This window comes from Anas platyrhynchos, chromosome 11 (assembly GCF_047663525.1).
Source record: "Anas platyrhynchos isolate ZD024472 breed Pekin duck chromosome 11, IASCAAS_PekinDuck_T2T, whole genome shotgun sequence".
NCBI lineage: Eukaryota > Metazoa > Chordata > Aves > Anseriformes > Anatidae > Anas > Anas platyrhynchos.
Window position 1 is genome coordinate 25,350,111 of NC_092597.1, and position 22,618 is coordinate 25,372,728.

Below are 22,618 nucleotides of genomic sequence, written 5' to 3' on the forward strand. Positions count from 1 at the left end.
GATGGCTTGAAAAGGGTATGGCTGCTTTCTCTTCTGTTTATCAGGTGTCACTGGCGACGTGGGCTGTGATGTTAGTCTTTAGAATCGGAACAAAGCAGGTGCTGAAATACTTTGTTTTTTTTGTGTTGGGCTTGTACCTTGGTGAGTGTAGGGATGGGTTTTAAGTGGGTGCAGCGGAGGGCCTGAACCCCAGTGTCCTGTAGTGTGTTTTGACCCATCAGCATAGCCTTTTGGTTCTCAGGTAGCCTACTGAAGTAAGTGATTTTTCCTGTGAGTGGAATGGAATTTTTTTTTTTTCCATGTAATTTGTTCTCCTCCTAGATTTTTCTTTTTATGTAAATAAAATATTGAGCTAATTCCAGAGGGGAAAAAAAATCAGTTTACTTTCTTAATCAGTTTGTCCTTTTAATATTCAAAGCTGCAGCAACAGCATGGGGATTTTTGTTTCTAGAAACACCCTAGCTCTCCTGTCTTCACTCTGCATGCAGTTGAGCTAAGCCATATAAATGAAAAAAGAAACCACAGCTACTGCTCGTTTCTGATTTTTTTTTTTTGTGCTTTCCCCCTTGCACTTTCCCAGGTGATTGGCTTCAGGGTCCAGGTGAGACCTAGTGGTAACTGAGTTGCAGGTATGCCATCAGAGAGCTCCTTCTGCCTGGGCTGCACTTTTGGGTAAGCGTTTGGTTTTATTTCAGTTGGTTGCAGGGTTCTTTAGGTGGGTCAGAGTCTATGGACTGATGCGTTCTGAAGTAGAAACCGGTACGCATATCTTTTTGAGTTGGTAACTGGTAGGATCTGTCACTGTAAAGCAATCTAGTAGTAGTATGTGCCTGTATTGCACGCAGCTCTTCCTCAGGTGAGTAGTTGTTATGGCAGTTTTACGGATAGTATGGTGATGTTACTTTGTGTGTTTGCTTTGTGGTTCTGGTTCCCTTCTGATTTTTGCAGAATTACGGGGCTTTTTGTGATTCTTTGCTTGTATGTCAAATATTATCAAAGTTACAACCTTGCTGTTAAAGTGATGGAGCAGGGTTTAGTTGAAATGTATCATGGAAGCTCCCTGTGTGAGCATGTGTCTGAAAATGGCAGCAGTGGGCACGTAAGGGGTAGTCTGTTTCAAGTTTAGGGACAGTTTGTTATATTTCTGGAGCTTTTGCCTGTGTGTTTTCTGTCTGTCGAGTGTTCAGACCTTGCAGCCTTTTAGTCTTGATGTCCTTGAATTGACATATTAGAAGTATGTTTATTAGGTGTTTCCAGGTAGTTGTTTTTGGGAAACAGTGGGGTAATGTCTCTTGACCGCATAAGTGCAGTAGTGCCTGGAGAGTGAGCAGGCTCACCTTCCTCTCTGCAGAATAAGGCCGCCCGGGCCCTTTTCGGCGCGGCGCCGCCCGGGCCCTTTTCGGCGCGGCGCCGCCCGGGCCCTTTTCGGCGCGGCGCCGCCCGGGCCCTTTTCGGCGCGGCGCCGCCCGGGCCCTTTTCGGCGCGGCGCCGCCCGGGCCCTTTTCGGCGCGGCGCCGCCCGGGCCCTTTTCGGCGCGGCGCCGCCCGGGCCCTTTTCGGCGCGGCGCCGCCCGGGCCCTTTTCGGCGCGGCGCCGCCCGGGCCCTTTTCGGCGCGGCGCCGCCCGGGCCCTTTTCGGCGCGGCGCCGCCCGGGCCCTTTTCGGCGCGGCGCCGCCCGGGCCCTTTTCGGCGCGGCGCCGCCCGGGCCCTTTTCGGCGCGGCGCCGCCCGGGCCCTTTTCGGCGCGGCGCCGCCCGGGCCCTTTTCGGCGCGGCGCCGCCCGGGCCCTTTTCGGCGCGGCGCCGCCCGGGCCCTTTTCGGCGCGGCGCCGCCCGGGCCCTTTTCGGCGCGGCGCCGCCCGGGCCCTTTTCGGCGCGGCGCCGCCCGGGCCCTTTTCGGCGCGGCGCCGCCCGGGCCCTTTTCGGCGCGGCGCCGCCCGGGCCCTTTTCGGCGCGGCGCCGCCCGGGCCCTTTTCGGCGCGGCGCCGCCCGGGCCCTTTTCGGCGCGGCGCCGCCCGGGCCCTTTTCGGCGCGGCGCCGCCCGGGCCCTTTTCGGCGCGGCGCCGCCCGGGCCCTTTTCGGCGCGGCGCCGCCCGGGCCCTTTTCGGCGCGGCGCCGCCCGGGCCCTTTTCGGCGCGGCGCCGCCCGGGCCCTTTTCGGCGCGGCGCCGCCCGGGCCCTTTTCGGCGCGGCGCCGCCCGGGCCCTTTTCGGCGCGGCGCCGCCCGGGCCCTTTTCGGCGCGGCGCCGCCCGGGCCCTTTTCGGCGCGGCGCCGCCCGGGCCCTTTTCGGCGCGGCGCCGCCCGGGCCCTTTTCGGCGCGGCGCCGCCCGGGCCCTTTTCGGCGCGGCGCCGCCCGGGCCCTTTTCGGCGCGGCGCCGCCCGGGCCCTTTTCGGCGCGGCGCCGCCCGGGCCCTTTTCGGCGCGGCGCCGCCCGGGCCCTTTTGTCATGTGGAGCTACAGAGCAGGTGAGGTAAAGGAGCTGGGAACAGAGAGGTATTGCACAATGATATGTTGCCTTAGTAGTAGTGAACGTTCTGCAGGAGGTGGTTATTAGGGCTGGCATTCTGATGAATGCTGGCTCTCTGTGTTTACAGATGGGGGTGAGTCTGTTTAAACTAATTCCAGTTCAAAAAGTTTCAGTTACTAGCTTGGTGATATTTTCAGTTCAATATTGATATCTGCAGAGAAAGTAAAAGGGGATTTTTGCTTCTAGAATCACTGCAGATATCTTGCCTGCTCTTTGCATGCTTTTGAGATAAAGCTGATTTTAAAAAAGAAAGAAAAAAAAAAACCACTTGCTTCTCTTGCTCCCTTCCTGCTCTCTTGTGCTTTGTCCCTCATCTTCCCCAGGTGATTTGGTTTGGGTGCTTGGCGGGGATAAAAGGTATATGAGCCCCAGGCACGACATCAGAGCTCCTTCTGCCTGGGCTGCTCTTTGGGGTCAGTGCTTTGTGTTTCCTTCAGTCAGTTGCAAGGTTCTCTAGGCAGGCTGCAGTTTGTGGAGTTCTGTATTTCTAAGTGCTTGGAATTCTAGATTTCTAAGTGCTTGAAATAGAGGGATATTTAGTAGAGGCTGCTGTCTCACTGTTTTTTGGGATGGTCACATATGCTCCTGTTTTTGCACCATATTTTAATCTCTACATGTATAAAAACACTTGTTTTAGTCTCCTGGAGAGTTTCAGCAGCTTGATTACATGCTACATGTGGCTTGACAGTGTAGATGCAGCATTGCCAAGAGACTGAGCAGGGTTGTATCAGAGTCACCTTTTCATCTGCAAGGGGTAAGTCTGTGATTACCCCTGCCGGGGCTGCTGTGTGTGCATGTCTTTTTGGCATTTGTGGAGCTCAGTTGTTTTTTTTGTGTGTATGTGCATGTTCTAAGTTTATTTTTTTTTTTGAGGGGTGAATAGTGTGTGTGCTGAGCGTGGTTGCCAGGTGGATGTGGGGAGCTGCTCAGGACTGGTAGGTTTGGTTTCTAGGAGTGTGCGGCATCCTTCCTGTGCGATGCGACTGATTGTTGGGTGGAAACGTTCCAGCTCATATGTCTTAAGCAATGTAGCTTGTGTAGTGCTGTGTTGTGTGGCCTGGGCAGAGTTTGCTGTGGCGCTGTGAGTGTAGAATCTCAGTTAGAGCTGGTGAGCAGCTGAAGTACCGGAGCTGGGAAGAGAGAGGTCTTGCAGCAGGTACGCTGTGGCTGTGAGGTGCCTCAGAGTGTGCTTTTCCCTTGTCTCTGCAGGTGCTTGGTTCAGTTGTGGAGAGGGAAGGGAAATCGTCATGTCAGGAAGCTCTGAGGGAAGGTGAGTGGTGTCAGCCTGGTCATCCCTTATCTGAAGCGAAGACGCTCAGGTGTTTCCCTGTGAGGTTCTGAGGTGAGGCTGTTTGGGATAGAGGAGCAGTGTGGCAGGCGGGTTCTTGCAAGCACAGTTGTCATTGTATGCTTTCGTGTTCCAAGGTGGCGTGGGTGATGCTGGCCGCTCCTTTCAAGCTTGGACCTAATTTGCAAGTACAGAGGCAAGTGGCCTGCTGTTTTGAAAGGATAAAAGTAAAGCTGGGGTCGCTTATGTTTTTGAGGGTTGGGTGCTACTGCTGGCAGCTGAATGTTTATCTTCTGCCTGTGTTTTTCTTTTGTTCAGGGTGAAACGCAGTGTGCAGTGCAGGACCTCTCGACCCAAGCTGCCTCTGCAGTGACTCTGGTGCGTGATGAGCAGAGGTAACTGTTGTTTTTCGGGCGCGATTGTCACTGCAGTTATTTTCCTACATCCAATAGAGTAAAATTCCAGTTTGCCTTTTAGAGGTTCTAAAAGTGGATGAAGAGAACAGATGGAAGCATCTGCCATGGGGGGTAGGGAAGCGGCTGAGGTACAGGAGGGGATGAGAGTATGTGATTTTTTTCCCGGGGGTGGAATGGAATTGATTTTGTTGGTGTATAATCTGTTCTGCACCTAGATTTTTCTTTCAGTGTAAATAAAATTTTAAGTTAATTCCATTTGAAAAAGTTCCAGTTACTTGCTGGGTCGTGTTGTCCTTTCAATGTTAAAAGCTGCAGCAAAAGCATGGGGATTGTTGCTTCTAGATACACCCCTAATTTTCTTGTCTGCAGTCTGCGTGCAGTTGAGCAAAAGCAGATTTCAAAAAAAAAACGAAAAAAAAACCATGAAACACACACAAGAAAACAATAATAAAAAAAACAAACCACCATTGGGTCACTTCTGAACGCAACGATCATTTGATCCCTTTGTTTTCCCAGGTGGTGTGGATGATACTGGCTGCACTGTTGGAGCTTGGATTCGGAGAGGAAGAGGTGAGCACAATCGTACGTTGCATCAGCAGTAGTCAGCATCGTGGAGAAGGTGGGCATCGTGGCCGGCGTGCTAGTGAATGCTGGTACTCTGTTTTTGCAGCTGATGATGAGCCTGGCAATTGACTAAGATGACAATCGGTGCCTGTGCATTTCTTGAGGCGGAGGGACTTTACCATCCAACAACCTGAGAGCTAAGTTGTGGGGCACCTGGTATTTGCATATCTTGGGTGGCTAATGGGAGCTGGGAGCCAGAGCAGCGTGGTGCCTGCTGGCTGAATAGACTTGGTGCTACTGTGAGGGGTGGTTCAGGCTGGGTCACGTTCTGGGTGCTTGTGGCTGGGTCACCAGGCTAATAGAAGCAGCAGGATTATTTTGTAGCATGAGTGCGTGTGCCAGGCAGGACAGTTTCCTTCAGTTTGTCTGTCCTGTAGTGTTGCTTCTCCATTGCGTGTTGTGAATTATGGTCTCCTTGGGTCTTGATATTCTCCTAACTTTTTACACAGGACTGACTAGACAGGCGACTTGGTAGCTGTGCTGAAGGGCCTCAATGCTTGTTTTGTCATCATGGCTCTGATCCGAGCACTTTTTGTCTTGCAGTTGCTGCTTAAAGTGCAGATAAGTTTCAGGTCTTGTGATCTCAAGCTGAATATGATGCACATCTGTTTCCATCCTCACTCTTGCAGAAGTCGTCTGGGCCGCATCAGGAGCTCTTGCTTGGGAATTGATTTCCTGAGAGTTGTCTTAGGGGGTTTTCAGTCCCCATCCTTCCGGTCTCTTGTCTTGAAGGCAGGCTTTTTAGGCCTCCATCATCCCAGTTCTGGCAGTTGCTTCCAGTCGCGTGTCGTGACATTTGAGTCTCTCATAGGGTCTGGTGCAGAGCACCTGTTCTGACTTGCTGTTGCTGTAGGGCTTTCCTTTTGGGGGTCACTTTTTCTTGTGCCTTGCGTTGTGTGTTTTGTTTGTAGTGTTTGTGGCGTGCCCGTGTGTGTATGTGTTTGGTCTGGATCTGTCCTGCCTGGCAGTTAGTGATTAATGTGGCAGTGCATGGGTGTAGTAATACATTGATGGGACTGTGTTGGCAAAGACATCCGGTCTGCCTCTGGGCACGTACTGAGGGGCAGCTGGCACAGTCATCTCTGGTAGTTGGCAGATGTGGATTTGGGAGAGTATATCTGCTTGTGAGCAGCTGTTTGTATAGTGCTTGAACAGTGTGCTTGAGGAGGTCTGTTGAATCTTGAAAGCTTACAGATACGGGGTTTTGAAACTTTTATTTTTTATTACTATTCTGTCCCCAGTAGAGTGTAAACCTTTGGAGGAACCTTTCACGGAAAGAGCTCCTTCTGGAACTGTTCATCAGTTGGTAGGCAACTCGGTGACTGTCTTGATCTACTTCTGAGGTGCTGAGGTATTGGGGCTTCTGTTTTGAAATGATAATATTGTAAATGGGGTCCCTTTGTGTTGTTGAGGGATGGGTGCTAATGCTGGCAGGTGAATGACTATCTTGTGACTGTTTTCATTTGTTTTTCATTTGTTTAAGGTGAAACACAGTGTACAACACGGGACTTGACCGGAGCTGCTTTTCGCAAGGTGAGCGATGAACAGATGTAGCAGGTACTTTAGGGGTGCAGTTGTCACTGCAGTTAGTTAACTGCACAAAATACAGTAAAAATCTTATTTATATTTCAGGGGTATTGTAGCTGGCCTAAGAGAGCAGATGGAAGCATATGCCTCGAGGGGAGGTGAGGGGGCAGATGTAAGGGAGCAGATGAGAGTAACTGTCCCAGCTGTGCTGTGGCTTTGGATGCTGCTTCAGCCTGTGCTTTTCTTTTTGTTTCACTTTTGTCTCACACAGGCTGAGTGGGGCCAAGCTGCACTCTGAAGAGCAGCACGAGAAGGGCGGGCTGTTTGTGAGCTGGATTGGAGCAGAACTGCCAAGTAGCACGAGGTGAGTGCGAAGGGCATCCATCTTGCTTTGCAGGTGCCATGGCAGGCTCTCCACAGAAGAGGCTGAGGATTTGAGAAGAGGTTGCAGCTCATCAAGGAGCGACATGTGCAGGGATGGCTTAAAAACGGTATGGCTGCTTTCTCTTCTGTTTATCAGGTGTCCCAGGCAACGTGGGCTGTGATGTTAGTTCCTGAGAACTGGAACAAAGCAGGTGCTGATAATGGTCTTCTTTGGTAGGCAAAGAGCTGCCCGAAGCCCCGTCCTGTGTAACGTGAGCATGCCTCTCTAAGTATGAAGCTTGCTTTCCAGTAGTTCCCAAAACTGTGTTGAAGCTGAAATGCTGCGTCTGTTTTTTTGTGTTGGGGTTGCACCTTGGTGAGTGCAGGGATGGGTTTTAAGTGGGTGCAGAGGAGGGCCTGGCCCCAGTGTTCTGTAGTGTGTTTTGACCCACCAGCATAGCCTTTTGGTTCTCAGATATCCTACTGAAGTGATTTTTTCCTGTGAGTGGAATGGAATAGAATTATTTTTTGGCGTGTAATCAGTTCTGCTCCTAGATTGTTCTTTCTGTGTAAATGAAAGATCGAGGTAATTCCAGATGGAAAAAGAAATCGGTTGCTTACTTGGATGTATTGTGCTTTCAGTATTCAAAGCTGCAGCAAAAGCATGGGGATTTTTGTTTCTAGAAACACCCCAGTTCTCCTGTCTGCACTCTGCATGCTGTTGAGCTAAGCCTTATAAAAGCAAATAAACCACAGCTGCTGCTCCTCCTCTTTCTACTTTCATGTGCTTTCCCCCTGCACTTTCCCAGGTGATTGGCTTCAGGGTCCAGGTGGGACCTAGTGGTAACTGAATTGCAGGTATGCCATCAGAGAGCTCCTTCTGCCTGGGCCGCACTTTTGGGTAAGCGTTTGGTTTTATTTCAGTTGTTTGGAGGGTTCTTTAGGTGGGTCAGAGTCTATGGACTGATGCGTTTCCTAGTAGAAACGGGTACGCATGTCTTTTTGAGGTGGCAACTGGTGGGATCTGTCATTGTAAAGCAATCTATTAGTAGGTGCCTGTATTGCACGCAGCTCTTCCTCAGGTGAGTAGTTGTTATGGCAGTTTTACGGATAGTATGGTGATGTTACTTTGTGTGTTTGCTTTGTGGTTCTGGTTCCCTTCTGATTTTTGCAGAATTACGGGGCTTTTTGTGATTCTTTGCCTGTATGTCAAATATTATCATAGTCAAAACCTTGGTGGCAAAGTGATGGAGCCGGGTTTAGGAGAAGTGTATCATGGAAGCTCCCTGTGTGAGCATGTGTCTGAAAATGGCAGCAGTGGGCATGTAAGGGGTAGTCTGTTTCAAGTTTAGGGACAGCTTGTTATATTTGTGGTGCTTTTGCCTGTGTGTTTTCTGTCTGTCGAGTGGTAGACCTTGCAGCCTTTTAGACTTTGTCCTTGAATTTACATAGTAGAAGTACGTTTATGAGGGGTTGCGAGGTACACTGTTTTTGGGAAACCGTGGGGTATGGTTCCTTGACCACATAAGTGCAGTAGTGCCTAGAGAGTGAGCAGGCTCACCTTCTTCTTCTCTGCAGAATAAGTCCGCCCGGGCCCCTTTCGGCGTGGCGCTGCCCGGGCCCATTTCTCAGGTAAATGTAGTGAGCAGATGAGGTAAAGAAGCTGGGAACAGAGAGGTATTGCACAGTAGCATGTTGCATCAGTAGTAGTAAGCGTTGTGGAGGAGGTGGGTGTCAGGGCTGGCATGCTTGTGAGTTCTGGTTCTCTGTTTTTGCAAGTGATGATGAACCTGTTTGACGTAATTCCATTTGAAAAAGTTCCAGTTACTGGCCTGGTCGTGTCGTCCTTTCAATGTTAAAAGCTGCAGTAAAAGCATGGGGATTGTTGCTTCTAGAAACACCACAGGTCACCTGTCTGCTCTCTGCATGGTTTTCAGGTAAAGCAGATCTTAAAATAAAATAAAATAATAATAATAAAAAAATAAAAAACAGCTGCTGCTGCTGCTCCTTTCTTTCTACTTCCTTGTGCTTTGCCCCTCCCCTTTTCCAGGTGATTGGGTTTGGGTGCTGGGCGGGGCCGAATGGTATATGAGCCCCAGGCATGCTATCAGAGAGCTCCTTCTGCCTGGGCTGCTCCTTGGGGTAAGCGCTTTGTTTTTCCTTCAGTCAGTTGCAGGGTTCTCTAGGCAGACTGGAGTTTATAGATTTCTAGAATTTTTAAGTGCTTGGAATTCGCTTAATAGAGGGATGTTTAGTAGAGGTTTGTGGCTTATTGTTTTCTAGGATGGTGGGGTACTCTGCTGTTTTTGAGCTGCACTTTAATCTCTAGATGTATAAACCCACTTGTGTAATTCTCCAGAGGACTAAAACCAGCTTGATTGCATGGTACCTGTGGCTTGAGAGCGTAGATGCAGCATTACCAAGAGACTGAGCAGGGTTGTATCAGAGTCACCTTTTTTATCTGCAAGGGGTAAGTCTGTGATTACCCCTGCCGGGGCTGCTGTGTGCGCATGTCTTTTTGGCATTTGTGGAGCTCGGTTGTTTCTTTTTTTTGTGTGTGTATGTGTATGTTCTAACTTCTTGGTTTTTTTGAGGGGTGAATAGTGTGTGTGCTGAGCGTGGTTGCCAGGTGGATGTGGGGAGCTTCTCAGGACTGGTAGGTTTGGTTTCTAGGAGTGTGCGGCATCCTTCCTGTGCGATGCGACTGATTGTTGGGTAGGAACATTCCAGCTCATATGTCTTAAGCAATGTAGCTTGTGTAGTGTGTGTTGTGTGGCCTGGGCAGAGTTTGCTGTGGTGCTGTGAGTGAAGAATCTCAGAGCTGGTGAGCAGCTGAAGTACCGGAGCTGGGAAGAGAGAGGTCTTGCAGCAGGTACGCTGTGGCTGTGAGGTGCTTTAGAGTGTGCTTTTCTCTTGCCTCTGCAGGTGCTTTGTGCAGTTGTGGAGAGGGAAGGGAAATCGTCATGTCACGAAGCTCTGAGGGAAGGTGAGTGGTGTCAGCCTGGTCATCCCTTATCTGAAGCGAAGGGAAGACGCTCAGGTGTTTCCCTCAGAGGGTCCGGGGTGAGACTGTTTGGGATAGAGGAGCAGTGTAGCAGGTGGGTGCTTGCAAGCACAGTGGTCATTTTGTCCTTTTATGTTCCCAGGTGGCGTGGGTGATGCTGGCCGCTCCTTTCAAGCTTGGACCTAATTTGCAGGTCCAGAGGCAAGTGGCCTGCTGTTTTGAAAGGATAAAAGTAAAGCTGGGGTCGCTTATGTTTTTGAGGGATGGGTGCTACTGCTGGCAGCTGAATGTTTATCCTCTTCCTGCCTTTCTCCTTTGTTCAGGCTGAAATGCAGTGTGCAGTGCAGGATGTGTCAACCAGCTGCCTCTGCAGTGACTCTGGTGTGTGATGAGCAGAGGTAACTGTTGTTTTTGGGGTGCGGTTGTCACTGCAGTTATTTTCCTACATCCAGTAGAGTAAAATTCCAGTTTGCCTTTTAGAGGTGCTATAAGTGGGTGAAGAGAACAGATGGAAGCATCTGCCACGTGGGGCAGGCAAGCGGCTGAGGGACAGGAGGGGATGAGAGTATGTGATTTTTTTCCCGGGGGTGGAATGGAATTGATTTTGTTGGTGTATAATCTGTTCTGCTCCTAGATTTTTCTTTCAATGCAAATTATAGTTTGTGCTAATTCCATTTGAAGAAGTTCCAGTTACTTGCTGGGTCGTGTTGTCCTTTCAATGTTAAAAGCTGCAGCAAAAGCATGGGGATTATTGCTTCTAGAAACACCCCAGTTTTCTTGTCTGCAGTCTGCATGCTGTTGAGCAAAAGCAGATTTGAAAAAAAAAAAAAAGAAACAGGAAACACACAAAAAACAATAAGAAAAAAAAACCACCATTGGGTCACTTCTGAACGCAATGATCATTTAATCCCTTTGTTTTCCCAGGTGGTGTGGATGATACTGGCTGCACTGTTGGAGCTTGGATTCGGAGAGGAAGAGGTGAGCAGAACCGTATGTTGCATCAGCGGTAGTCAGCATTGTGGAGCAGGTGGGCATCATGGCTGGCGTGCTAGTGAATGCTGTTACTCTGTTTTTTGCAGCTGATGATGAGCCTTCAATTGGCTAAGATGACAATCGGTGCCTGTGCATTTCTTGAGGCGGAGGGACTTTACCATGCAGCAACCTAAGAGCTAAGTTGTGGGGCACCTGGTATTTGCATATCTTGGGTGGCTAATGGGAGCTGGGAGCCAGAGCAGCATGGAGCGTGCTGGCTGAATAGACTTGGTGCCACTGTCAGGGTGGTTCAGGCTGCTTGTGGCTGGGTCACCAGGCTAATAGAAGCAGCGGGATTATTTTGTAGCATGAGTGCGTGTGCCAGGCAGGACAGTTTCCTTCAGTTTGTCTGTCTTGTAGTGTTGCTTCTGCAGGGTCTGTTCTGTGCTTCTCGGGTCTTGATATCCTCATGGCTTTTTACACCGGACTGACCAGACAGGCGACTCGGTAGCTGTGCTGAAGGGCCTCAATGCTTGTTTTGTCATCATGGCTCTGATCAAGCAGCGACTGCAAGACAAGAAGTGCTCGAAAGTGCAGATCTGTTTCAGGTCTTGTGCATCATATTCGGTTTGAGATCGCGTCTGTTTCCATCCTCACTCTTGCAGAAGTCATCTGGGCCGCATCAGGAGCTCTTGCTTGGGAATTGATTTCCTGAGAGTTGTCTTAGGGGGTTTTCAGTCCCCATCCTTCTGGTCTCTTGTCTTGAAGGCAGGCTTTTTAGGCCTCCACCATCCCAGTTCTGGCAGTTGCTTCCAGTCGCGTGTCGTGACATTTGAGTCTCTGGTAGGGTCTGGTGCAGAGCACCTGTTCTGACTTGCTGTTGCCATAGGGCTTTCCTTTTGGGGGTCACTTTTTCTTGTGCCTTGTGTTGTGTGTTTTGTTTGTAGTGTTTGTGGCGTGCCTGTGTGTGTACGTGTTTGGTCCGGAGCTGTCCTGCCTGGCAGTTAGTGATTAACGTGGTAGTGCATGGGTGTACTAATACATTGATGGGACTGTTTTGGCAAAGACATCCGGTCTTCCTCTGGGCACGTACTGAAGGGCAGCTGGCACAGTCATCTCTGTAGTGTTAGGCAGATGCGTGGGGGGGAGATTTGAGGTGCTTGTGAGCAGCTTCTCACATAGTGTTTGAACAGTGTGCTTGAGGAGGTCTGTCGAATCTTGAAAGCTTACAGATATGGGGTTTTGCTTTTTTTTTTTTTTTTTCTTATTTCTTTCCTGTCCCCATTAGAGTGTAAACCCTAGGAGGAACCTGTCACAGGAAAGAGCTCCTTCTGGAACTGTCCAGCACTTGGTAGGCAACTTTTGTTTAATTTGTTTAAGGTGAAACACAGTGTACAACACGGGACTTGACCATAGCTGCTTTTGGCAAGGTGAGCGATGAACAGATGTAGCAGGTACTTTAGGGGTGCAGTTGTCACTGCAGTTACTTAACTACACAAAGTACAGTAAAAATCCTGTTTATATTTCAGAGGTGTATGGTAGCTGGCATAAGAGAGCAGGTGGAAGCATCTGCCTCGAGGGCAGGTGAGGAGGCTGAGGTAAGGGAGCAGATGAGAGTAACTGTCCTAGCTGTGCTGTGGCTTTGGATGCTGCTTCAGCCTATGCTTTTTTGTTTCACATTTGTCTCACACAGGCTCAGAGGGGCCAAGCTGTACTCTGAAGAGCAGCACGAGAAGGGCGGGCTGGTTGTGAGCTGGATTGGAGCAGAACAGCCAAGTAGCACGAGGTGAGTGTGAAGGGTATCCATCTTGCTTTGCAGGTGCCCTGGCAGGCTCTCCACAGAAGCGGTTGAGGATTTGAGAAGAGGTTGCGGATGATCAAGGAGCGACACGTGCAGGGATGGCTTGAAAATGGTATGGCTGCTTTCTCTTCTGTTTATCAGGTGTCCCAGGCAATGTGGGCTGTGATGTTAGTTCTTGAGAATCGGAACAAAGCAGGTGCTGATGGCGGTTTTTTGGTAAGCAAAGTGGTGCCCGAAGCCCTGTCCTGTGTAGCCTGAGCACGCCTCGCTGAGAATGAAGCTTGCTTTCCAGCAGTTCCCAAAGCTGTTGAATCTGAAATGCTGTGTCTGTTTTTTTTGTGTTGGGGTTGCACCTTGGTGAGTGTAGGGATGGGTTTTAAGTGGGTGCAGCGGAGGGCCTGGCCCCAGTGTCCTGTAGCGTGTTTTGACCCATCAACATAGCCATTTAGTTCTCAGGTATCCTACTGAAGTGATTTTTTCCTGTGAGTGGAATGGAATAGAATTATTTTTTGGTGTGTAATCTGTTCTACTCCTAGATTGTTCTTTCTATGTAAATGAAAGATCGAGGTAATTCCAGATGGAAAAAGAAATCAATTGCTTGCTTAGTTGTATTGTCCTTTTAATATTCAAAGCTACAGCAAAAGCATGGGGATTTTTGTTCCTAGAAACACCCTAGCTCTCCTGTCTGCACTCTGTATGCTGTTGAGCTAAGCCTTATAAATAAGTAAATAAACCACAGCTGTTGCTCCTTATTTTTGTTTTTTGTGCTTTTCCCCTTGCACTTTCCCAGGTGATTGGCTTCAGGGTCCAGGTGAGACCTAGTGGTAACTGAGTTGCAGGTGTGCCATCAGAGAGCTCCTCCTGTCTGGGCTGCACTTTTGGGTAAGGGCTTTGTTTTTCCTTCAGTTGTTTGGAGGGTTCTTTAGGTGGGTCAGAGTCTATGGACTGATGCATTTTGAAGTAGAAACTGGTACTCCTATCTTTTTGAGTTGGTAACTGGTAGGATCTGTCACTGTAAAGCAATCTAGTAGTAGGTGCCTGTATTGCACACAGCTCTTCCTCAGGTGAGTAGTTATAATGGCAGTTTTACAGATAGTATGGTGATGTTACTTTGTGTGTTTGCTTTGTGGTTCTGGGTCCCTTCTGAGTTTTGCAGAATTACGGGGCTTTCTGTGATTCTTTGCCTGTATGTCAAATATTATCAAAGTCAAAACCTTGTTGTTAAAGAGATGGAGCAGGGTTTAGTTGAAATGTATCATGGAAGCTCCCTGTGTGAGCATGTGTCTGAAAATGGCAGCAGTGGGCATGTAAGGGGTAGTCTGTTTCAAGTTTAGGGACAGTTTGTTATATTTCTGGAGCTTTTGCCTGTGTGTTTTCTGTCTGTCGAGTCTTTAGACCAGAAAGCCTTCTAGACTTTATGTCCTTGAATTGACATATTAGAAGTACATTTATGAGGGGTTGCCAGGTACGTTGTTTTTGGCAAAGTGTGGGGTATGGTTCCTTGAGTGCATAAGTGCAGTAGTGCCAAGAGAGTGAGCAGGGCCACCTTCTTCATCTCTGTAGAATGAGTCCGTTCGGGCACACTTCTCAGGTAAATGTAGTGAGCAGATGAGGGAAAGGAGCTGGGAACAGAGAGGTATTTCACAGTAGCATGTTGCATCAGTAGTAGTAAGCGTTGTGGAGGAGGTGGGTGTCAGGGCTGGCGTGCTAGTGAATGCTGGTTCTCTGTTTTTGCAAGTGATGATGAACCTGTTTGACGTAATTCCATTTGAAAGAGTTCCTGTTACTGGCCTGGTCGTGTTGTTTTTTCAATGTTAAAAGCTGCAGTAAAAGCATGGGGATTGTTGCTTCTAGAAACACTACAGGTCACCTGTCTGCTCTCTGCATGTTTTCCCATTAAAGCAGATCTTAAAAAATAAAATAAAATAAAATAAAATAAAAAGCAGTTGCTTCTGTTCCTGCTTTCTTTCTACTTCCTTGTGCTTTGCCCCTCCCCTTTCCCAGGTGATTGGGTTTGGGTGCTGGGCAGGGCTGAATGCTATATGAGCCCCAGGCATGCTATCAGAGAGCTCCTTCTGCCTGGGCTGCTCCTTGGGGTAAGCGCTTTGTTTTTCCTTCAGTCAGTTGCAGGGTTCTCTAGGCAGACTGGAGTTTATAGATTTCTAGAATTTTTAAGTGCTTGGAATTTACTTAATAGAGGGATGTTTAGTAGAGGTTTGTGGCTTATTGTTTTTTAGGATGGTGCGATACTCCTCTGTTTTTGAGCTGCACTTTAATCTCTAGATGTATAAACCCACTCGTTTTATTCTGCAGAGGACTAAAACCAGCTTGATTACCGGCTACATGTGGCTTGACAGTGTAGATGCAGCATTGCCAAGAGACCGAGCAGGGTTGTATCAGAGTCACCTTTTTTATCTGCAAGGGGTAAGTCTGTGATTACCCCTGCCGGGGCTGCTGTGTGCGCATGTCTTTTTGGCATTTGTGGAGCTCGGTTGTTTTTTTTTTTTGTGTGTAAGTTCTAAGTTTATTTTTTTTTTTAATGGGTGAATAGTGTGTGTGCTGAGCGTGGTTGGCAGGAGGAAGCGGGGAGCTGCTCAGGACTGGTAGGTTTGGTTTCTAGGAGTGTGCAGCATCCTTCCTGTGCGATGCGACTGATTGTTGGGTGGGAATGTACCAGGTTGTGTGTGCTTGGCAATGTAGCTTGTGTAGTGTGTGTTGTGTGGTCTAGGCAGAGTTTGCTGTGGCGCTGTGAGCGTAGAATCTGAGTTAGAGCTGGTGAGCAGCTGAAGTACCGGAGCTGGGAAGAGAGAGGTCTTGCAGCAGGTACGCTGTGGCTGTGAGGTGCTTTAGAGTGTGCTTTTCTCTTGTCTCTGCAGGTGCTTTGTGCAGTTGTGGAGAGGGAAGGGAAATCGTCATGTCACGAAGCTCTGCGGGAAGGTGAGTGGTGTCAGCCTGGTCATCCCTTATCTGAAGCGAAGGGAAGACGCTCAGGTGTTTCCCTCAGAGGGTCCGGGGTGAGACTGTTTGGGATAGAGGAGCAGTGTAGCAGGTGGGTGCTTGCAAGCACAGTGGTCATTTTGTCCTTTTATGTTCCCAGGTGGCGTGGGTGATGCTGGCCGCTCCTTTCAAGCTTGGACCTAATTTGCAGGTCCAGAGGCAAGTGGCCTGCTGTTTTGAAAGGATAAAAGTAAAGCTGGGGTCGCTTATGTTTTTGAGGGATGGGTGCTACTGCTGGCAGCTGAATGTTTATCTTCTTCCTGCCTTTCTCCTTTGTTCAGGCTGCAATGCAGTGTGCAGTGCAGGATGTGTCAACCAGCTGCCTCTGCAGTGACTCTGGTACGTGATGAGCAGAGGTAACTGTTGTTTTTGGGGCGCGGTTGTCACTGCAGTTATTTTCCTACATCCAGTAGAGTAAAATTCCAGTTTGCCTTTTAGAGGTGCTATAAGTGGGTGAAGAGAACAGATGGAAGCATCTGCCACGTGGGGCAGGCAAGCGGCTGAGGGACAGGAGGGGATGAGAGTATGTGATTTTTTTTCCCGGGGGTGGAATGGAATTGATTTTGTTGGTGTATAATCTGTTCTGCACCTAGATTTTTCTTTCAATGTGAATAAAAGTTTGAGCTAATTCCAGTTAAGAAAGTTCCAGTTACTTGCTGGGTCGTGTTGTCCTTTCAATGTTAAAAGCTGCAGCAAAAGCATGGGGATTATTGCTTCTAGAAACACCCCAGTTCTCTTGTCTGCATGCTGTTGAGCTAAAGCAGACTAAAAAATAAATACAGGAAACACACAGACACAGACACAGACACACACACACACACACACACACACACACACACACAAAAACAGTAACAAAAAAAACAACACCATTGGCTGACTTGTGAATGCAACGATCATTTAATCCCTTTGTTTTCCCAGGTGGTGTGGATGATACTGGCTGCACTGTTGGAGCTTGGATTCGGAGAGGAAGAGGTGAGGAGAACCATATGTTGCATCAGCAGTAGTCAGCATTGTGGAGAAGGTGGGCATCATGGCCGGCGTGCTAGTGAATGCTGGTACTCTGTTTCTTGCAGCTGATGATGAGCCTGGCAATTGACTAAGATGACAATCGGTGCCTGTGCATTTCTTGAGGCGGAGGGACTTTACCATGCAGCAACCTGAGAGCTAAGTTGTGGGGCACCTGGTATTTGCATATCTTGGGTGGCTAATGGGAGCTGGGAGCCAGAGCAGCATGGAGCGTGCTGGCTGAATAGACTTGGTGCCCCTGTGAGGGTGGTTCAAGCTGCTTGTGGCTGGGTCACCAGGCTAATAGAAGCAGCGGGATTATTTTGTAGCGTGAGTGCGTGCGCCAGGCAGGACAGTTTCCTTCTGTTTGTCTGTCCTGTAGTGTTGCTTCTGCAGCGTCTGTTCTGTGCTTCTTGGGTCTTGATATCCTCATGACTTTTGACTCTGGACTGACCAGACAGGCGACTCGGTGGCTGTGCTGAAGGGCCTCAATGCTTGTTTTGTCATCATGGCTCTGATCCGAGAACTTCTTGTCTTGCAGTCGCTGCTTGAAGTGCAGATCTGTTTCAGGTCTTGTGCATCGTATTCGGTTTGAGATCGCGTCTGTTTCCATCCTCACTCTTGCAGAAGTCGTCTGGGCTGCATCAGGAGCTCTTGCTTGGGAATTGATTTCCTGAGAATTGTCTTAGGGGGTTTTCAGTCCCCATCCTTCTGGTCTCTTGTCTTGAAGGCAGGCTTTTTAGGCCTCCATCATCCCAGTTCTGGCAGTTGCTTCCAGTCACGTGTCGTGACATTGGAGTCTCTCGTAGGGTCTGGTGCAGAGCACCTGTTCTGACTTGCTGTTGCCATAGGGCTTTCCCCCGGGGGTCACTTTTTCTTGCGCCTAGTGTTGTGTGTTTTGTTTGTAGTGTTTGTGGCGTGCCTGTGTGTGTATGTGTTTGGTCTGGAGCTGTCCTGCCTGGCAGTTAGTGATAATAGCTAACGTGGCAGTGCATGGGTGTACTAATACATTGATGGGACTGTTTTGGCGTAGACATCTGCCTCTGGGCGCATACTGAAGGACAGCTGGCACAGTCATCTCTGGAGGTTGGCAGATGTGGATTTGGCAGAGTTGAGCTGCTTGCGAGCAGCTGTTTGCATAGTGCTTGAATGGTGTACTGTTGAATCTTGAAAGCTTACAGATATGGGGTTTTGAATTTTTTATTTTTATTTCTTTCCTGTCCCCAGTAGAGTGTATACCGTAGTAGGAACTGCCCACAGGAAAGAGCTCCTTCTGGAACTGTTCATCAGTCGGTAGGCAGCTCGGTGCCTGTCTTGATCTACTTCTGAGGTGCTGAGGCAAGGGGGCTGCTGTTTTGAAACGATAATATCGTTAATTGGGTCCCTTTGTGTTGTGGAGGGATGGGTGCTAATGGTGGCAGGTGAATGATTGATTCTCTTGTGGCTGTTTTCATTTGTTTAAGGTGAAACACAGTGTACAACACGGGACTTGACGACCGGAGCTGCTTTTGGCAAGGTGAGCGATGAGCAGATGTAGCAGGTACTTTAGGGGTGCAGTTGTCACTGCAGTTAGTTAACTGCACAAAATACAGTAAAAATCCTGTTTATTTTATATTTCCGAGGTGTTGTAGCTGGCCTAAGAGAGCAGATGGAAACATCTGCCTCGAGGGCAGGTGAGGGGGCCGAGGTAAGGGAGCAGATGAGAGTAACTGTCCCAGCTGTGCTGTGGCTTTGGATGCTGCTTCAGCCTGTGGTTTTCTTTCTCTTTTGCAGGTGTCTTGCACAGGCTGAGTGGGGCCAAGCTGCACTCTGAAGAGCAGCACGAGAAGGGCGGGCTGGTTGTGAGCTGGATTGGAGCAGAACTGCCAAGTAGCATGAGGTGAGTGCGAAGGGTCTTGCTTTGCAGGTGCCATGGCAGGCTCTCCACAGAAGCGGTTGAGGATTGGAGAAGAGGTTGCAGATGATCAAGGAGCGACACGTGCAGGGATGGCTTGAAAAGGGCATGGCTGCTTTCTCTTCTGTTTATCAGGTGTCCCAGGCAACGTGGGCTGTGATGTTAGTTCTTGAGAATTGGAACGAAGCAGGTGCTGATTGCGGTCTTCTTTGGTAAGCAAAGTGGTGCCCAAAGCCCTGTCCTGTGTAGCCTGAGCACGCCTCTCTGAGGATGAAGCTTGCTTTCCAGCAGTTCCCAAAGCTGTTGAATCTGAAATGCTGTGTCTGTTTTTTTTGTGTTGGGGTTGCACCTTGGTGAGTGCAGGGATGGGTTTTAAGTGGGTGCAGCGGAGGGCCTGGCCCCAGTGTCCTGTAGCGTGTTTTGACCCACCAGCATAGCCACTTGGTTCTCAGATATCCTACTGAAGTAAGTGATTTTTCCTGTGAGTGGAATGGAATTGTTTTTTTTTTTTTTTTTTGGCATGTAATCACTTCTGCTCCTAGATTTTTCTTTCTACGTAAATAAAAGATACTAAGAAAAAGAAAAGGTACGTTGTTTTGGGGAAACCGTGGGGTAGGGTTCCTTGACCACATAAGTGCAGTAGTGCCTAGAGAGTGAGCAGGGTCACCTCCTTCTTCTCTGCAGAATAAGGCTGCCCGGCCCTATTTCGGCGCGGCGCCCCCCGGGCCCATTTGTCATGTGGAGCTACTGAGCAGGTTAGGTAAAGGAGTTTTGAACAGAGAGGTATTGCACAACTGTATGTTGCATCAGTAGTAGTGAGTGTTGTCCAAGAGGTGGGTATCAGGGCTGGCATGCTAGTGAATGCTGGTTCTCTGTTTTTGCAAGTGATGATGAACCTGTTTGACTTAATTCCATTTGAAAAAGTTCCAGTTACTTGAATGGTTGTGCTGTCCTTTCAGTATTAAAAGCTGCAGCAAAAGCATGGGGATTGTTGCTTCTAGAAACACCCCAGGTCTCTTGTCTGCTCTCTGCATGTTGTTTAGCTAAAACATTTTAAAAAAAACAAAAAAAAACAGGAAACACACACAGACAAAAAAAAAAAAATAAGAAAAAAAAACCAACACCATTGGCTGACTTGTTGTGAATGCAACTAACATTTAATCCCTTTGTTTTCCCAGGTGGAGTGGATGATACTGGTTTCACTGTTGGACCTTGGACTCGGAGAGGAACACGTGAGCACAATCGTATGTTGCATCAGCAGTAGTCAGCATTGTGGAGAAGGTGAGCAATGGGGCTGGCGTGCTAGTGAATGCTGTTACTCTGTTTTTGCAGCTGATGATGAGCCTGGCAATTGACCAAGATGACAATTGGTGCCTGTGCATTTCTTGAGGCGGAGGGACTTTACCATGCAGCAACCTGAGAGCTAAGTTGGAGGGCACCTGGTATTTGCATATCTTGGGTGGCTAATGGGAGCTGGGAGCCAGAGCAGCATGGAGCGTGCTGGCTGAATAGACTTGGTGCCCCTGTGAGGGTGGTTCAGGGTGCTTGTGGCTGGGTCACCAGGCTAATAGAAGAGGCAGGATTATTTTGTAGTGTGAGTGCGTGCGCCAGGCAGGACAGTTTCCTTCTGTTGGTCTGTCCTGTAGTGTTGCTTCTGCAGCGTCTGTTCTGTGCTTCTTGGGTCTTGATATCCTCATGACTTTTGACTCTGGACTGACCAGACAGGCGACTTGGTAGCTGTGCTGAAGGGCCTCAATGCTTGTTTTGTCATCATGGCTCTGATCCGAGAACTTCTTGTCTTGCAGTCGGTGCTTGAACTGCAGATCTGTTTCAGGTCTTGTGCATCGTATTCGGTTTGAGATCACATCTGTTTCCATCCTCACTCTTGCAGAAGTCGTCTGGGCCGCATCAGGAGCTCTTGCTTGGGAATTGATTTCCTGAGAGTTGTCTTAGGGGGTTTTCAGTCCCCATCCTTCTGGTCTCTTGTCTTGAAGGCAGGCTTTTTAGGCCTCCATCATCCCAGTTCTGGCAGTTGCTTCCAGTCACGTGTCGTGACATTGGAGTCTCTCGTAGGGTCTGGTGCAGAGCACCTGTTCTGACTTGCTGTTGCCGTAGGGCTTTCTTTTTGGGGGTCACTTTTTCTTGTGCCTTGTGTTGTGTGTTTTGTTTGTAGTGTTTGTGGCGTGCCTGTGTGTGTATGTGTTTGGTCTGGAGCTGTCCTGCCTGGCAGTTAGTGATGGCAGTTAACGTGGCAGTGCATGGGTGTACTAATACATTGATGGGACTGTGTTGGCAAAGACATCCGGTCTGCCTCTGGGCACTTGCTGAAGGACATCTGGCACAGTATATCTGTTTGCGAGCAACTTCTCGTTTACCTCTATTTATTTAAAAAACTGTAAAATTTAATTGCAATCCAGTTTGGGACCCAGTCATGTATGACACCAGGGGGCTTGTCCAGGAGGGCTTTGGTTCTTGGAATCTTATTTGATGTAGGAGAGGTGCCCCAGCATTTGGTGGCTGCTGTTCGAGTCTGGTCGTGACTAATGGCATCTCGAACCTGAATACAGGTAAGCTAAGGTTTTGATTTTTTTTCAGCTCCCTTGCTGGCTGCAGCAGTATATTTTGCCCGTAATTCTGCGTGTGAAGATCTGAATGAAGACAACGGAGTCGTAAGTGTTTAAAGCGTATACTGTTCTGTTGGATGGGTTTTGGTTGCCTGTGTGTGTAAGAGTGTGACTGAGACGGAATTTAGTTCCGAAGCGATTGTGGAGGTCTTCTTTACCACGGTTCCAATCTCCCGCGAGGGACTTGGCCGGTGAAGGACCGAAGGGATTCCCAAAGGATTTGTGGGTGGGTGATAGATCTTAAATCCTCTTTAAGACACTCTTATTAAGGTAACCAAGGGCTGTGGGAATTGCCAGAGTAACATTCCTAGATGGGTGAGACAAAACCGAAGACCAGGGACCAGAAGAAAGGGAGCAAATTACCAGACATACCACCAGAAAGTCCATTAGGAATAACAGTTAGAAACTGGAAGGAGAGAGGCCCCAGTAACGTAAAAAGTAAATAAAAAATGGTTCAGTCTTGTGTGATAGAATGGCCAAAGGAGCCTTTAAGACCGCATGTCTTTCGGCCCGTTTTTGGATCCTTTGAAGACTGTATTTGTCAGGCCTTAAATACACATGTTAATTCGAAGGAACCTTTTTGCCGGGGAGAAAGTGATTATGCAGGATTATGGATCAGGATGACTTCATGTCCTTTTACGGCCTTAATATTTACACTAAAAGCAGGTAAGAAATTTTGAAGAAGAAGAAGAACAGGAAAAATAAAAAGATAATAAACGGGAGCCGTTGGATAACCTACCGTCTCCATATCGTAACAATCCACCTCCGGTGGTGTACTGGGTCTGGCTGGAATGTTAACTTTCCCAGCAGCAGCCCATACAGTGCCGTACTCTGCAGTTGTAGCTGGAGCAGCAGTGTTATCACACCAGTGTTGTGTCTACTGCTGAGCAGCAGTGGCACAGCATTGGGCCTTTCTCTAACCCTCCTAGGGGATGGGCAAAAAGTGAGGAGAGAAACATCACTAGGGCAGCTGACCTAAACCAACCAAAGGGATATTCCATACCATGGGATGTCACACTCAGCAATAAAAGGTGGAAACAGGAAGAAGAGGGGAGGGGTGGGCTCTCGTTGAGAAGACGTCGGTCCTCCTCTCGAACACCGGCTGCGTGCGTTGAGGCCTTGCATCAAGGACGTGGTCAATCATCGCTCATTTGTGGGAAGTAGAGAGCAATTTCTTTCCTCTGCACTTCCATATAGCTGTCATTTATTTTGTTTGTTTGTTTTCGTCCCTTCTTTTTATTTTCCCTTTTCCCCTTTCCCTTTTTATTTCCCCTTAGTTAAATTGTTTAGTTCATGGTAGTCTTTATTTAGTTATTATAATTATTTCCATTTAATTAAATTATCCTGATCTCAACCCGTGAGTTGTTCTTTGCTTTACTTCTCCCCCTCCTCACCTAAAGGATGCATTCATGAGAAGTAGGACTGCCGTATCTGAGAGAGCTCCTCTATATCCTTTAAGGGAGGTAACTGGTGTATAACTGGGTTGGAGTTTTAACAGGGTTTTAAGGGTTTCAGGGTTAGCGTGTTAGGGTTTTAGAGTTTTTTTTGGGATGGAGTGTCGCTATGTTTTTTAGGGTTA

At 48.6% G+C, this 22,618-nt stretch overlaps 3 long non-coding RNA genes across 10 annotated transcripts; all 3 read left to right on the top strand.

Annotated features, from left to right (window-relative positions):
- The first annotated feature begins 2,430 nt into the window (after nt 1-2,430).
- Nucleotides 2,431-4,010, top strand: LOC119718169 (uncharacterized). The gene is made up of 3 exons (XR_005268922.2): nt 2,431-3,278; nt 3,734-3,794; nt 3,950-4,010. It is a non-coding gene; the product is annotated as an uncharacterized lncRNA (long non-coding RNA).
- A 118-nt stretch (nt 4,011-4,128) lies between these two features.
- Nucleotides 4,129-14,930, top strand: LOC119718168 (uncharacterized). 5 transcript variants are annotated; one of them, XR_011811953.1, is made up of 18 exons: nt 4,129-4,207; nt 4,745-4,798; nt 4,899-6,203; nt 6,336-6,385; nt 6,485-6,537; nt 6,777-6,870; nt 6,981-7,014; nt 7,552-7,643; nt 8,561-8,679; nt 9,102-9,212; nt 9,668-9,728; nt 9,889-10,144; nt 10,671-10,724; nt 10,826-12,148; nt 12,248-12,316; nt 12,412-12,631; nt 13,310-13,401; nt 14,833-14,930. It is a non-coding gene; the product is annotated as an uncharacterized lncRNA (long non-coding RNA). The 5 variants fall into 5 exon arrangements; XR_011811954.1 differs by having other exon boundaries at nt 8,561-8,884; nt 10,826-12,316; XR_011811955.1 differs by having other exon boundaries at nt 10,799-12,316.
- Nucleotides 14,931-15,462: 532 nt separating this feature from the next.
- On the top strand, nt 15,463-22,395 carry LOC140003407 (uncharacterized). 4 transcript variants are annotated; one of them, XR_011811950.1, is made up of 9 exons: nt 15,463-15,855; nt 16,435-16,488; nt 16,563-17,851; nt 17,985-18,037; nt 18,295-18,400; nt 18,551-18,627; nt 19,594-19,696; nt 21,011-21,084; nt 21,969-22,395. It is a non-coding gene; the product is annotated as an uncharacterized lncRNA (long non-coding RNA). The 4 variants fall into 4 exon arrangements; XR_011811947.1 differs by having other exon boundaries at nt 21,011-22,395; XR_011811948.1 differs by having other exon boundaries at nt 16,563-17,814; nt 21,011-22,395.
- Nucleotides 22,396-22,618: the final 223 nt, after the last annotated feature.